The sequence below is a fragment of the Lactuca serriola genome, chromosome 4, assembly GCF_051521515.1.
Source record: "Lactuca serriola cultivar US96UC23 chromosome 4, Lser_US96UC23_V15, whole genome shotgun sequence".
NCBI classification, from domain to species: domain Eukaryota; kingdom Viridiplantae; phylum Streptophyta; class Magnoliopsida; order Asterales; family Asteraceae; genus Lactuca; species Lactuca serriola.
This window is the reverse complement of record NC_136411.1, coordinates 75678299-75694804: the sequence shown is the minus strand read 5'-3', so window position 1 is coordinate 75694804 and position 16506 is coordinate 75678299.

The window sequence follows — 16506 nt, the reverse complement described above, 5'->3', positions numbered from 1 at the left end:
TCATATATGGCTTGCTCCCGAGCCCACATCATAACTCTGGCTTGCCCTCGAGGCCCACAACTTATGGTTGGTTTGCTCCTGGGTTTATTGGCTATTGCACAAAGCAGTACTACCTCAACCCAACCATACTATGTCGACATATACATAAGATATAACATATATCTAACAACAAATAAGCATATAACTAGTTATCAGACTCACATACCACTATTGCATACTAAATCCTATATACCAGGATACCGATCTACATATCACTATAATATATTAACATCCTCTTAACCAGGATACACAATCTAGTGGACCAACATTGGTGCATTCAACCTACAAGAACAGTGAGGAAAACTCACATCTCAATCCGAGTAAAAGCTGAACAATCCATGCTCCGAATATCGATTCTACCCGACACAAATTATTCAAATCATGGCCCAAATTAATGAAATGCCCAAAATACTCGTGGTCAAAACTGGTCAAACCAAAAGTCAACAGACAAACCGCCACGTCGTGGTCATCCGTGACTACATCGTGGTGTCGATGCAAAAAAATTGCCGTGACCAACCCGGCTGCCACGTCATGGTGACCTTTGCCACGTCGTGGCCACTGGGTTTTCAACAGCTTAATGACGTAAGTTGTTTTTCTTCGATTCTAAAGATTTTCCTGTTGGATTAGATGTCTAATCCCATAACTATAACTGGTTGTTGGATAAGTTGTCTAAGTCCATAACTATATTTGGTATATACTTGACCCGATTTAGCATGGTCCATTTGGGTTGCATGGCATCATAACAATTAGATAGATAAAATGAGAAAAAGGACACTTATGATTTGTTAATATATTATAAGCTCTTATGTTAATATGAAATCAAATTATTTAATTAGTATTGATCAAGAATTAATTTGGAATTAGTTTTGTGATCAAAAGAGATGAATTAAATATATAGGGATTAATTTGGTAAATTATTCATTCTTATATAGTGGGCTTATAATCCATGATTCATTAGATTGGGCTAAAACCCATAAGGTGGCCCATAGAGGTTAAACTCATGGATCATGGATGAAATGAAAAGTCATGCGCATTAGGGTTTATATGGTGTAACCCTACATGTGGCACATTATATAAAGAGCCCCATGGCAAGCAAAATCGGCACAAAGACATAAGGGTGAGGGCTAGCCGAATTTTGTGCACAAGTGTTCTTCTCTCAAGTTATTCCAAGAGTTGTGGTGTTGCGTGAAGCATTTGGGGTGTTAGGCTCACAAGGTCTTAACGTATTCAAGCTACAAGAAAGGTATGTCATTCTACTAGTTTTTGTATTACATATACCCCATAATATGATAGTTAGGATGAAAGCCTTGGAAAATGAAAGCTTGCATGTATAATAGAGAAAACATAGATCCAAGGTTTCTAGGGTTACATTCACACCATAGGAGTGTTAGAATGCTCAAAACTCATCGATGGTATCAGAGCCTAGGCTTGTCTTCAATTATACTTGATGCAAATTGCTTAAAAAATCGATTTTTATGCTCACTGTTCAGTGAACTCGCCGAGTCCATGGGGGGCTCGACGAGTCCATGTGATAGTTCATCCTACTCGACGAGTAGGTTCATACACTCGGCGAGTAGGAGGCCCAGAGTGCAGAATTTCGTGTTTTATTGCTGGAATTGGACCAGGATCATTACCCTAAACTGTTTTAAGATTGTAAAACCTATTTTTGATGTGGTAATGATCGTGCTTATCCAATTTCAATGATAATTATCAAAGTTTCAAGTTTTATATTAATTTCATATGATTCTTGAAAATTGTTGATATGAGTTATGCATGCTTATGAGTTTGTTAGATCATAGAAATTATTTGACATGGTTGTTAGTTTAATTGTTGATCTAAATGCATTTTAATGAACTCCATAACTTGTCCTCAAGTTATGTAATTCCAAAAGTCTTTTCATTAAAATCATTAAAACTCATAAGTTATAGAAATGAAAGGTTTTGAATAGTTTCAAAATTTGTCCTCAAGTTTTGGAATTTGTAAAGTCACTTTAGAAAACTTTAATTCCAAACCTTAGAGTTTTAAAAGTTTAAAATTCTACCCTTATACTATTATATTATTAAAAGTCTAATAATTATATAAATGTATAAGATCAATTCAGTCTTACCATTAGTAGGCCTTATTCACGAAGTCGGTATATAAGGAGGTATAAGGTTGTTGCCTATAAAATGGCAACTTAATGGGTGTCCACTTTCACCAACCGCTTCCTTGACTGGTGGAGGGTCATTAGCCGAACGGGTAGGACAAAGACTATAATTCTCATTAAAAGTATAATGATAAATATAAAGTAACTAAACCTTTTTATAAATTCTCAATCTTAGTTACTTTAGGAAAATGTGAAATTGATGCTAACCCATGAAATTACACTTTGCACCTTGCTAAAGTCGTTAGTGGAGTGTGTGTGGTTAACCGGCACACTAACTTGGACTTAACAAAGGTGGAAAAGGGTGGCTTAAGGTTTATCATAGATCAGTGGAGCGTGTGTGGTTAACCGGCACATCGATTAGGTGATAAAATAAAGAGTACCAAGTTAATTTGCATGGTTATTCACACCTTGTTTGTGATCCTCGGTATCCCAGTCACAAACTTGAAGGGCATAATCGAGATTTAAACATGCAATTGAATTGTTCAATGAATCTCAAAACCCTACTGGCTCATTCTCTCTCACGAACCTTTGTGGGAGAGTCATATTTGATGGAACTAATTTCAATGATTGGATTAGGAACATAAGGATGGTCACTCGTTATGAGGACAAGGAATATGTCCTCGACAAGGAGCGTAAAGTCATCGATGAGTCATCTGCTACTCCCGAGGAGATTGTTGAGTATATTAGCCATGAGAAGGATGCCACTAAGGTATCTTGTATCATGTTGGCTACCATGACAGCAGAACTCCAGAAATCCTATGAAGATTTCTACCCTTATGAGATGCACCAGGACCTGATGGAAAAAAAGAATCAGAGTGCTCTTCAGGAAAGGTATGAAATCATCATGTGACATCTCTATTTTCACGGCCAAAAAAGACCGGTTTTGTTTATTCTTTATAAAAATCAGAGGAACCCTTTTAATAAAAATGTTGCGGAATTTGTTCCTAGTAAAACATGATAAATATGTTATCAAAGCATTTCCGAATAAAAGTATGTTTATTCATTTTAAAACATTTGGGATGTCATCGTCAATACAGAAACATAAGCATAAACAGAACTCACATTCATTATTACTAGTGATTTATATCTCCTTAATCTCTCAATGTAATGTGACTTCATATCAACACTTGTGATATAAATAAACTGAGTGGGTCAGGTTATGAAACCTGGTGAGTACATAGGGTTTTCAACCAATAATAATATAATTATTATGTTTAATCATCAAACAGTTAACCCAATTACCCGTCCCCATTATATTCTTTACTAATAAGGATCTACCCTAAGAATCGGCTATTTATCATTCATTCCTTCCTAAGGATTATCCTAAGGAATAGGTACAAAGTCCATCGTTGTCAATGACACAGTTGTCAAGCACAGCTGCTAGTTCTATCACTTAGTCGCATCTGCCAGAATTGTGACATTCTCTATGAGGCGCAACTGCCGGTATTGTCCTTCGGGCACAGCTGTTAAGGTTATTTCGTTTATTGACAGTAACGATTTCGAGAGTCCACTAGCAATACATGTCAATGAGTTTTTAGAGTACATCGGTGAACACATCGTTCACAACACCTACAGGTTGCGAGCCTGCTAGTGTTCCACTGGACTATCTAGAATAGTCTGTGGTTGTCATCAATACTCTGCTAGATGACAGGGCCAGCATTTGGAACAAGGCTTCTCACATCTTCCACCTCTCACCCTTACCTCATAGTTTATATCACCTCTCAACTCATCATCCAACTCATATTTCATCTCCCATGTTTTACCCAACATATTATGTAGATATAAATACATATACAGTTTAAATCATATAAAACATGTATAAAATTGTTCATCCAGCATAGATAGCAAGTATACAGATAATATGAACACATAGCACGTAGTTTATATAAAATACTTCATATCTATGTGTAAGATGAAAGAGACCATGCACTCACTTGAAAAGGTGGTGACTCAGTACTCGGACGACACTTCGTTTACTTTAAACAACTCCTTTGACAGAACCTAGTATCATTACCACTAGAGTTTAGTCTAATGCTCGACGAGACTAATTAATAGTCTAACTATTATTATTATTATATAAGCGTTAACACAATACTTTTCACCAACTATGTAAAGACAGGGGCCAGACATGGAACACCGGAGGGCATGATCATTTTGACATATAACACTTCTGAAATACAGCAACCCAAGCGGCCCTCCAAACCAGATTCTCCATACCGCGAGTGGTTAAAAAGATAGTATAACGACAGTTATATAACTCATAATAATATCACAAATATTTATTATAATGTCCTAATAACATTACTATATTTAAATAAAAACTAGATTTAAAATAGCATAGGCGTATCTTACCTATGAGGGAGTTTGGCTAGAAGCCGGACTCTGTAGGGGCAGAACTTCCGAGCCGAAAGCTCTTCTTCTCGGAGCCGTCGAGCGCTCCGGGGCTTTCTTCTAGCGCTAGGGGGGTTTTGGGAGGTTTAGAGAGAGTGTAGAGAGAATAAAGAATGGTAAAGGTGTGAAGAAAATGAGGGTGGGAGAGGTTCTATTTATAAGGTGAAATATGGCTGAACTTGGTGCCACATGTCACCATTTGGTGGCAAGACTTGGGGAGAAAGCAATGGCCAAGATTGTGTCACGTCACCCATTTTCGCACAGCACACTTCCAACTTCTAAAATCTGTAACTTTCGCATAAGAGCTCCGTTTTTTATTTTCTTTATATCCACACGTAGGTAAAAATAAGATCTACAACTTTCATTTTTACTCCATCGGCTAATTCTCGACTAATCTTAAATTTGACAGAAGTAGAAGATTATACTGTTAAATGACTACGAAAAATTCGTAGCTCTTTCATACGGACTCCGTTTTCGTTTGTCTTTTTATCGTTGACTTACTATTAATGAGATATTCAACTCTCATTTAGGTCATGTACGCCAAAAACCGCTCGATCTAAAATTCGAGTTTCGGATCGTGCACTGCTATGCCAAATCTTAGAAAATTCATAACTTTCTCATACGGAGTCAGATTTGGGCGTTCTTTTTATGCACGCTCTCGGTTTAATGTATATTTCAACTTTTGTTTATATCATTAAGGCCAAAAAGTCCTCTATCGTAAATTCACTATTTACGTCTCCCGGTGTCGTGCCGGTTTTGCTGTAAAACTTTGACAAGCCATAACTTCTTCATTATAACTCGGATTTCGGTGTTCTTTATATGTATGGAACCCTTGTAACATATAATACCACTTGGTTAAGATTACTCATTCTAAATAATGTTCCATCAGTAACTCATTTTTGATGCTTATTGTCTCTAAATTGACCATCCTGAATCTGCGGGCGTTACAATTATCTCCCCCTTAGGATGATTACATCCCGGAATCATCAACGAAACAGGGTTGTATAATGACTCCATACGTTATCTCTTCATCCTAGGTAATAATCGTAACTTTTATGTTTCTTTGAATGCATATCCAACTCCTGGTCTTCTTGAATGCAAGCGGTGCTTGATCTTGCACCCGTTCTCTATGTCTCGTTACACTTTCAATCATGACCTTCATGTCACAAACTCTCTCTTTATCAGAGATTCCTTATTCTTCTTAACAAAATTAATATAAGTTTATTTGATTTCCATGATAGATTGATGGGTCACGTTCTAATGAACTCTCATCGTATGTTGCAATGCTCAGACTCAGATCTCTTAGAGTCAAATTCCGGAATGGAATATACTTTCCTTTATGTTCTAATGTGATATAATCACATTTTAACACTAACCTTTCTAGCTACCAACTTCTTTAACTAGCACGATACTTCTATTGACCGCTTCAGTTATCTTTCACTTCAATTTTCCGGCTTAAGTTAGATGCTACATCGAACTTGGTTCTCTGAACCATGTAACATACTCATTTTATTCAGACTCAATTTGATATGACCACTAGGGTCGAAACAATAATCATCTTCTTAATCATTACTGAAACGATGGTAACGACATACTTGAATGAAACGAAATCAATTACTAGCTTCTTGGTAACCTTGTGCCTTTCCATGATCCAAGTGCGAGTCCTGTGCTTCCATTAGTATAGACGTCTACTACCATTCACACCTACTCATACTCGTCCCAAGTATTGTCTCGCAGTTTTCCAAGTCACCATACAAGAAAATCACATAGTAACTTAACACACCAGATAACAAAATGAAGGTTTTATATTATTTCTTAAAACGATTACATAGGTGTTCATGTTCACCCTAGACTATGCCTCTAATAGGCTACATCACATTTTACTATCCACATGGCTTGATCTTCGGATATCAGTCCTCACTCCTATTTCCTTTCATTGTCAGCCGCCACATCCAGGATCATATGGAATGCTCTTGCTTTCGGCCTTGGCGGCACATTTGGCTTTGTAGCCCCTTCTCTCTTTGGTCACTCTTGCTGAAAGTGCCCTTCCTTATTACATTCATAACATACCCTTTTTGTTGAATGTACATTCATTGGCGTAATGCCCATGCTTTCCACACTAGAAACAAGTCACCTCCTTACCGCATTTTCCACAGTGTTTCTTTTTGCACTTCTCGCACCATCTTGCTTCACTTCCTCTTCCTCCTCCAGACTTCAGGAATTTTCTCTCATTTTTGGACCTTGAAGATCCTTCAAACTTGTTGGGTTTTAGGTAAAACAAATAAACTAGAAAACAATTCCTAAGTTCACATGCAACCTACTTTGGATCTATGTTTTATCTATTGAACATACAACTTTGAATTGTAAAACAAGAACCCTAGAGGAGAGAGACTATAATCAAAATTTACAAACTAGGGTTTAGTAATTACATACCTTTCAATTGTTATAGTAAACAATTGATGATTCCCTTGATCTTGATTTTGATCTTCTTAGAAGCTTAGCACCACAAGTGTAATGCCTCTAATGGAATCACACCCAAACTAGCAAGAAGGAAAGTAGAGGAGAGAGGGAAGAGGGAGTATGCAAAATTTCGGCCCTTAGGGTTTCTTCAAAAGAAAAGAGTGACCAAAACATGAACCAGGAGGCTCCTTATATAGCTGAGGGATCTAGGGTTTAGGGGAAACCCTAGTTATCCTTTGCTTAGGGCCTAAGCAAACCCAAGGGCCTTATCCAAGCCCCTATGGACGAAATTATTAGGGTTTCCCCTAAAGATTTCGTCCACCCTTATCCAAGGGAGTTCTAGAGCCTTCCACTCAACTATTAGATAATTGCAAACTAGTCCCTGCACCTTATAATTAATTCTTTTAACCCCAAAATTAATTCTAACTAATTTCTGGCTAACAATTAATTAAACAAAATAATTTCTTATTAATATATTAATCTTTTAACATATTAATAAATTCATTTATATTAATTTATTAATCTTATAATAAATTAATATCTCTCCTTTCATAATTTCCTTGTCCGGTTGCTAGGTTTGAGGGCAACCCAAAAGGACTGTGCTGCTATCAATTCAAGTACATACCAATTATAGTTATGGGCTTAGACACCTAATCCAATAGTCTCCCACTTGGATAAGTCTGTAACTATAATTGCTAGTATGCCTTCTAAATTTGACCAGCAAATTGTAGCTTCCAAAAAGCTACTGCCGAACTCTGACCCAGTCAGTTACGTGTCCTAAGATAAGTGATCATATAATCCTTCGTTCTGCTAGATATCCCTAGACAAAAGACATGGAATGCAATCAACCTCTTTGTCCAGAATCTATGTTTCCCGATTCCTAATTAGTGATGATGTAGGACTTATAATTGAACACATCAATTTAGTCCTGGCTGGGCCTAGCACATAAGTCAACACCAAATCATCGAGGGGCCCACAGATATCGCTTTTTCCCATTAAGGAAAAAGGAACAAATAAACATTGACTCATATGCTTGTATCTTTTACTCATCAAACCATACATGATAATACGTTTTATAACACCAAGTTACTGATGCGTTTTCGTATTACCAATGCATAGCCGACTTGCAAATTACAACTCATATATCTATGTTTCAAGATTATAAAATATTATCGTCTCAGTATTACTCGTGATGAATTCCATGAAGTAATACTCTGAGCGAGGGTTTATCCAATACTCAAATCTCAATTTCTGAGTACTCATGAACGTTGCAGCAAAATCTATTGCCATGTCTATCCTTAGACAATCTACAATCTAGTTCATGACAGTCTTGATTCACTACTTACTTCCAAAAGTACAAGCGAATGTGGAGTTTGAATAGTCTTATTATTCGGGAAGTAAAACATGCAAAAATGAAACACAATAATAAACAATTGACAAAAGGTAGAACCCAAACTTATAAATAATACTTTATTATTTAATCACCAAAAGTCAATTACATTTACTTTGTTACAAGTTTCAGAACAAAACTAATCTAACTACTAAAACTAACATCATCTTTCAGTCCTATGCTCCGAGCATGCTGAATATGCTTAGCCCTACTCAGACCCTTTGTGAGGGGATCTGCTGGGTTATCTTCAGATGACACCCTCTTCACTATAAGATGGCCTTCTTCTACTCTATGTTTGATAAAATGGTACTTTCTGTCGATATGTCTGGTTTTACCATGATCTCTCGGTTCCTTTGTCAAGGCAACCGCTCCTTCATTATCGCAGAACAGTTCCATAAGCTCCTGGATGGTTGGAACAACTCCGAGATCCCCGATGAAGTTCCTCAACCAAGCTGCTTCTTTCGACGCTTCACTTGCTGCTATGTACTCTGATTCACAAGTAGAATCAGCCACCGTATCTTGCTTGGAACTCTTCCAAGTAACTACTCCTCCATTTAATAAGAATACCCAACCTGACTGAGAACGGAAGTTATCTTTATCCGTCTGAAAGCTAGCATCACTGTAACCATCTACTCTCAAAGTATCATTGCCACCAAGTACAAGGACCCAGTCCTTCGTTCTTCACAAGTACTTGAGTATATTCTTCACGGCTATCCAATAAGCTCTACCTGGGTTTCCCTGATAGCGACTGACCATGCTCAAAGCAAATGCCACATCAGGGCGAGTACATGTCATAGCGTACATGATCGATCCGACAGCGGAAGCATAAGGTACACGACTCATGTCATATATTTCCTCATCTGTACTCGGGCATTGAGTCTTACTCAATTTGGTATTGCTTTGGATAGGTAGCTCTCCCTTCTTGGAATTTTCCATACTAAACCTCTTTAGTACCTTATCCAAGTATGTGCTCTGACTAAGTCCAATTAGTCTCTTCTTTCTATCTCTCAATATTCTAATCCCAAGAATATAGGCGGCTTCTCCTAGGTCTTTCATGGCAAAACACTTTCCAAGCCAAGACTTAACTTCATTCAAGGTTGGAACGTCGTTACCAATGAGTAATATGTCATCGACATATAACACCTGAAAAGTTACTATACTCCCAGTAGCCTTGATATACACACAAAACTCATCTTCACTTCTAGAGAAACCAAACTCTTTGACTTTCTCATGGAAGCAAAGATTCCAGCTGCAAGATGCTTGTTTCAATCCATAGATGGATTTCTCAAGCTTGCACACTCTATTGGGAAACTTTGCATCAACAAAACCCTCTGGCTGACTCATGTAAACATCTTCAGCCAACTTCCCATTAAGGAAGGCAGTCTTGACATCCATCTACCAAATTTCATAGTCATGAAAGGCAGCTTTGGAGAGCAATATCCTAATAGATTTAATCTTAGCTACTGGCGAAAAAGTCTCATCATAGTCAACCCCTGGGGTTTGAGTGAAACCTTTTGCAACCAGTCAAGCCTTGAACGTATGCACATTCCCATCCATGTTTGTCTGCTTCTTGAAGATCCATTTGCACCCAACTGTCTTCCGACCTGGTGCACTATCAACCAAATTCCAAACTTGGTTGTCATACATGGACTTAATCTCGCTGTCCATTGCTTCTTTCCACTTGGAAGCCTCTGGGCCTGCCATTGCTTCCTTATAAGTGACTGGTTCATCTAAGTTTACCAGTGTTCTGTCACTTATGAATGTGTCACCATCTGAAGTAATATGAAAACCATACAACTCAGGTGGCACACTCACCCTAGTGGATCTTCGAAGCGGTAATGATTTATCAACCGGTTCAACAGGAACTGTTTCCTCTGGTTGAGTGCTAGTGTCATTTATGGTTCCTTCATTGGTTGACTCTTGAATCTCTTCAAGGTCAATGGTACTCCCACTGTCCTCTTTGAATATGAGCTCTCTTTCCAGAAAGACTCCTCTTCGAGCTACAAACACCACGTTTTCACTAGGTCTGTAGAACAAATATCCAAAAGACTGCTTTGGGTAACCAATGAAAACACATTTCTCACTTCTTGCTGCTAGCTTGTCGTGAGTCTCTCGTCTTACGAAAGCTTCACAACCCCAGACTTTAATATGTGCTAACGAGGGAACTTTCCCTGTCCACATTTCGTGAGGTGTTTTGGCAACCTTCTTTGTAGGGACAAGATTGAGGATGTGGGCGGCTGTCTCTAAGGCATACCCCCAGAAGTGAATAGGAAGCGAGGCACAACTCATCATAGAACGAACCATGTCTAACAAGGTTCGATTACGCTTCTCAGCTACACCATTTAACTGTGGTGTCCTAGGAGGAGTCAATTGTGAGACTATCCCACATTCTTTCAGATAGTCGTTGAACTCGGTACTAAGATACTCCCCGCCTCTATCGGATCTAAGTATCTTGATCTTTCTGCCCAATTGATTTTCGACTTCATGCTTAAACTCTTTGAACTTTTCAAAGGTTTCTAACTTATGTTTGATCAAGTAGATGTAACCATATCTACTATAATCGTCAGTGAAAGTCACATAGAATCGATTAGCATCCCTTGTGGTTGATCTGAAGGGCCCACACACATTTGTGTGTATGAGATTTAATAGACCTTCACCTCTTTCACAAGACCCTGTGAATGGTGATTTTGTCATCTTTCCCAAAAGACAAGATTCACACATATCATCTGATTTTAGGTCAAATGATTTCAACACTCCATCCTTTTGGAGTTGGGCTATGCGTTTCTTGTTAATGTGTCCAAGACGACAATGCCAAAAGCATGCCTTGTCTACACTATTAGACAAGTCAATATTAAGTACACTATTTCCTAAGATATCAACACAAGTCACTGTTTCATACACACCATCACAAGGTAAAGCTTCAAACATAAAAACACCATTCTTATAAAGAAAAATTGAACCATTCAAATCATTAAAAGAATATTTAAAACCTTGTCTGAACAATGCATGAAATGAAATAATGTTTCTCGTCATCTCAGACGAATAGCAACAATTTATTAAGTCTAATCTAACATCATTACTAAGCAATAGTTGATAAACTCCGATCTTGGTCACTGGTGAAGATTTTCTGTTCCGCATGATCAAGTTTATCCTCCCATGCTCTATCTCCTCACTTTCCTTTAGCCCCTGCAAATCAGAACAGATATGAAAACCACATCCTGTATCAAGGACCCATGAACGAGAAGATAATGAGTTATTAGCAGAAATAGTGTAAATACCTGCCGAGGATGGATTCACTTTGCCATCCTTGATATCTTGCAGATATTGTGGGCAAGATCTCTTCCAATGCCCCTTTTGATTGCAGTAAAAGAAAATGGCCTCTTTTGGATCAGAAACATGGGGAGTGGAACCATTGGGCTTAGCCTTCGGGCCATTACTAGATGACACAGCTTGAGCCTTGCTCTTTCAGTTTTGCTTGGGAGGACCTTTCCTCTTCTTCCCCTTTCCCTGTCTAATGGCCAAGACAGGGGCACTTGCAGGTGTGGAGGATATACTTTTACCCTTCATCCCTGCCTCATCTGTCTGCAACAAGTTGTGCAATTGGGCCAAAGTCTGCTCAGTGTTATTCAAATGGTAAGTTAAGATAAACTGACCATAACAATCAGGCAACGAGTTCAATACCATGTCAATGGCCAATTCCTCATCGAAGTGAATGTTGAGCTTGACCAAACGCTCTATGTAGCGTTGCATTCTTTGCACATGAGATACAACCGATTCCCCCTCTTTCATCTTGCAAGCCATGAGTGACTTGACTACCTCAAACTTTTCTTGACGAGCTTGCTTATGGTATTTTTCCATAAGGTCCTTGTTCATCTCAAAAGGCCAGTAGTCCTCATAGTACCTCTGCAATTTTGGGGACATGGTTGCAACCATGATGCATGCCACTTTGGTAGCATCATCATAGTGTTTCTTGTAGGCAACATACTCTTCGGGAGTGGCTTTTGACTCATCAAGTTCTTTGAGCTCCTTTTCAAGGACATACTCTTTGTCCTCGAATCTAAGTGCCATCTTGATGTTACGCATCCAATCGTTATAGTTGGAGCCATCCATAACGACTTTGGAGCAGATGTTTAGTAGAGAGAAGTTGTGGCTAGAGGATGATGAAGCAGAAGTGTTTCCAGGAGTAGACATCTGAAAAGAAAGATAGTTTTAGTTAGATTCCAAGATACCTCAATATAATAACCCAAAGATGTCATATCAAGGTTAGGACCCAATTATGACGATTTACAACTTAGAAATGGGATGCCGAGATCCAAGTTCAAATCTCATAAAGGTGGGTGAATGACGATTCACTAATTCCACCATTAGACAAAATAAACGAAGTGAAATTCCTAATTCTTTTGAGATGCATTAAAACTATTTAATGGCATGTTTTAATCTCAGATTATGCTCTACTATTTGTGACCGGGATACCGAGGATCACAAACTAGATGTGAAGAACCATGCAAATGTGCTTGGTAACCTTATTGTCTTTATCATTAACTATTGATGTGCCGGTAAACCACACACGCTCCATCAAAATGATAATTATAAGATACCCATTACTACTCTTTATTAGTGCCTTTTAGTGTGCCGGTTAACCACACACGCTCCACTAACGACCAATAAAGCATAATGTGCAATTTCATGGACTAGCATATTTTTCACATTTTTCCTAAAGTAACTAGAGTTGGGATTTTGAAAAATAGTGTTCTAGTACTTTCTTTAATAGCATTATACTTTTAATGGGAGGTAGTTGTCCTATCAAATCCGTTCTGCTAACGACCCTCCACTAATCAAGGAAGCGGTGGGTGAGAGTGGACACCCATTCAACTACCATTTTATAGGCAGTTTCCTTATACCCCCCCCCCCCCTTATAGACTAGCTTCGTGAATGAGGCATACTAGCGATTTGACTGACCATATTCTTATACATATATAATATTTAACTTTTAATTATAATATATATAAGGTGTGTTTTAAAACATTTTAAAACTCCAAGGGTTTATATAAATTTTTTCAAAATTTAAACTATTAAATTTTAAATTTAAATAAACCAATTAATCAGATTTAATATTTATCTATTAATTAACTTTTAATTAATTTATTAAATCTTGTAAGGATTATCTAATTAAATTAAACAATTAATTTAATCCTAATCCATATCCCTTCTAGATTTCGAAAATATGGGGATAGGATAATTTCCTTATTTTTTCTCAATTATCCAATAAGGCAACTATTATCCAAAACAAAGAAACCCTAATCTTTATAGCATATTTTGAAATTTTCAAGGGAGGAGGCTAGGGTTTTCAAAACCCTAACCCTAATTTCGATTAGGGTTCTTTGGAGGCTAGGGTTTTCAAAAACCCTTTGATCCACAACCCTAAAAATCGAAAAAATGGCCTTTAGGGTTTAATAGCTATAAACCCTAATTTGCAATTCAACAATTATAACAATTCAATTTAAAACAAACAAAGGCTATGATACCACTGTTGGGTTTTAGGTAAAACAAATAAACTAGAAAACAATTCCTAAGTTCACATGCAACCTACTTTGGATCTATGTTTTATCTATTGAACATACAACTTTGAATTGCAAAACAAGAACCCTAGAGGAGAGAGACTATAATTGAAATTTACAAACTAGGGTTTAGTAATTACATACCTTTCAATTGTTATAGTAAACAATTGATGATTCCCTTGATCTTGATTTTGATCTTCTTAGAAGCTTAGCACCACAAGTGTAATGCCTCTAATGGAATCACACCCAAACTAGCAAGAAGGAAAGTAGAGGAGAGAGGGAAGAGGGAGTATGCAAAATTTCGGCCCTTAGGGTTTCTTCAAAAGAAAAGAGTGACCAAAACATGAACCAGGAGGCTCCTTATATAGCTGAGGGATCTAGGGTTTAGGGGAAACCCTAGTTATCCTTTGCTTAGGGCCTAAGCAAACCCAAGGGCCTTATCCAAGCCCCTATGGACGAAATTATTAGGGTTTCCCCTAAAGATTTCGTCCACCCTTATCCAAGGGAGTTTTAGAGCCTTCCACTCAACTATTAGATAATTGCAAACTAGTCCCTGCACCTTATAATTAATTCTTTTAACCCCGAAATTAATTCTAATTAATTTCTGGCTAACAATTAATTAAACAAAATAATTTCTTATTAATATATTAATCTTTTAACATATTAATAAATTCATTTATATTAATTTATTAATCTTATAATAAATTAATATATCTCCTTTCATAATTTCCTTGTCCTGTTGCTAGGTTTGAGGGCACCCCAAAAGGACTGTGCTGATATCAATTCAAGTACATACCAATTATATTTATGGGCTTAGACACCTAATCCAACAAAACTTTCTCTTATCTCCTGCCTTATCTTTTTCTAGACCCCTTTCTCTTATCTCCTGCCTTATCTTTTTCTAGACCTCTTTCTCTTATCTGGGTCTCTACATTCTTAGCTGCTCTGACAGCTGTTTTCAAAGAAGCTGCCATTTTGACCGTTGGGCCAAAGTCTATGGGCAGTTCATTAATAAACCTATCTATCTTGGAGAGTTCAGTAGGCACCAAGTAGGGAAACAGCTTCATCCTCTCGGTGAATGCGATGACATACTCATCGACACTCATCTTCCCTTTATTCAGGTTCTGAAACTCATTGTTTAGGTCTATCAGATCTATCTCTGAGTAGTATTGCATTTTCAACTACTCCATGAATGATTCCCAAGACATCCGCATGACTTCTCCCCGTGGCATTGTATCCACCAACAACTTCCACCAACTTAAAACACCAGTCCTTAGTTGTCTGACTGCAAATACCATATTTTGCTTATTGCTACAGTCGCATCACTCAAATACCATCTCCATCTCGGAGATCCAGTCCATAATCTCTACTGGTTTTGGGCTTCCAGCAAGACTTAGTGGTTTGGCACCCAAGAAGCTCTTATACATGCGCCTATCCTGGTCAATACTCATGTCTAAGTCGTTTCTCCTGACTACTCGGGGTCCAACTTGACTCACCGTACGACTATAATTTCCCTCTTCTAACAACTCTTCATTCAGTTCGGGCTGCTCAACAAGCACCGTAGGTTCATCTCGATTCTGTTGAAGAAAACGCCTTGTTTCTTCCATTTAACGGTCTAACATCATTTGGATCACTGCTTGTACTCCAGCCATAGTGATTGGCTCGGGTATGACTGTTACATCTAGCGCACGCTCAATCACTTGTGGCTCAAGCTACGGGTTACCGCTTCCTAATCCGCTTCGAGTTCTCAACATGTCGATCTATACACCGATTCAGACGTTTGGTGTCCAGTGACGAGAATTTAGATAGGAAAGATTTTATTTACAATCGACGTGTAAATCTCTATATTACTTCGAAAAATTACATGTCAGTTCTAATACCGTAATTAAACGTTTAGAAATCTGAACACATAAAGTTTCCAGATCCGGTCGGCAACAGACCATAGATCCGATCATACATTTAGCATCATAAAGCATCATAAATCATTTAGCACATAAAAGCATGTTAGGCATTTTCCCTAAATAAGCTAGTGCTTGTATCTATTCAGGTGTATAGCCTAAGTCACACTACTCACAATCATTGCTTCGCATTCTAAGTTTAAGTCTAGAAAGAAATCCATATTCCTAGTTCGCTTAAACTAATGCTCTGATACCAACTGTGACATCCCCATTTTCACGGCCAGAATAAACTGATTTTGTTTATGCTCTATAAAAATTAGAGTACCCCTTTTAATAAAAATGTTGCGTAATTTGTTCCCTGTAAAAAACATGATAAATACGTTATCAAAGCATTTCCGAATAAAAGTAAGTTTATTCATTTTAAAACATTTGGGATGTCATTGTCAATACAGAAACATAAGCATAAACAGAACTCACATTCATTATCACTAGTGATTTATATCTCCTTAATCTCTTAGTGTAATGTGACTTCATATCAACACCTGTGATATAAATAAACTTAGTGGGTCGGGTTGAGAAACCTGGTGAGTACATATGGTTTTCAACCCATAATAATATAATTAT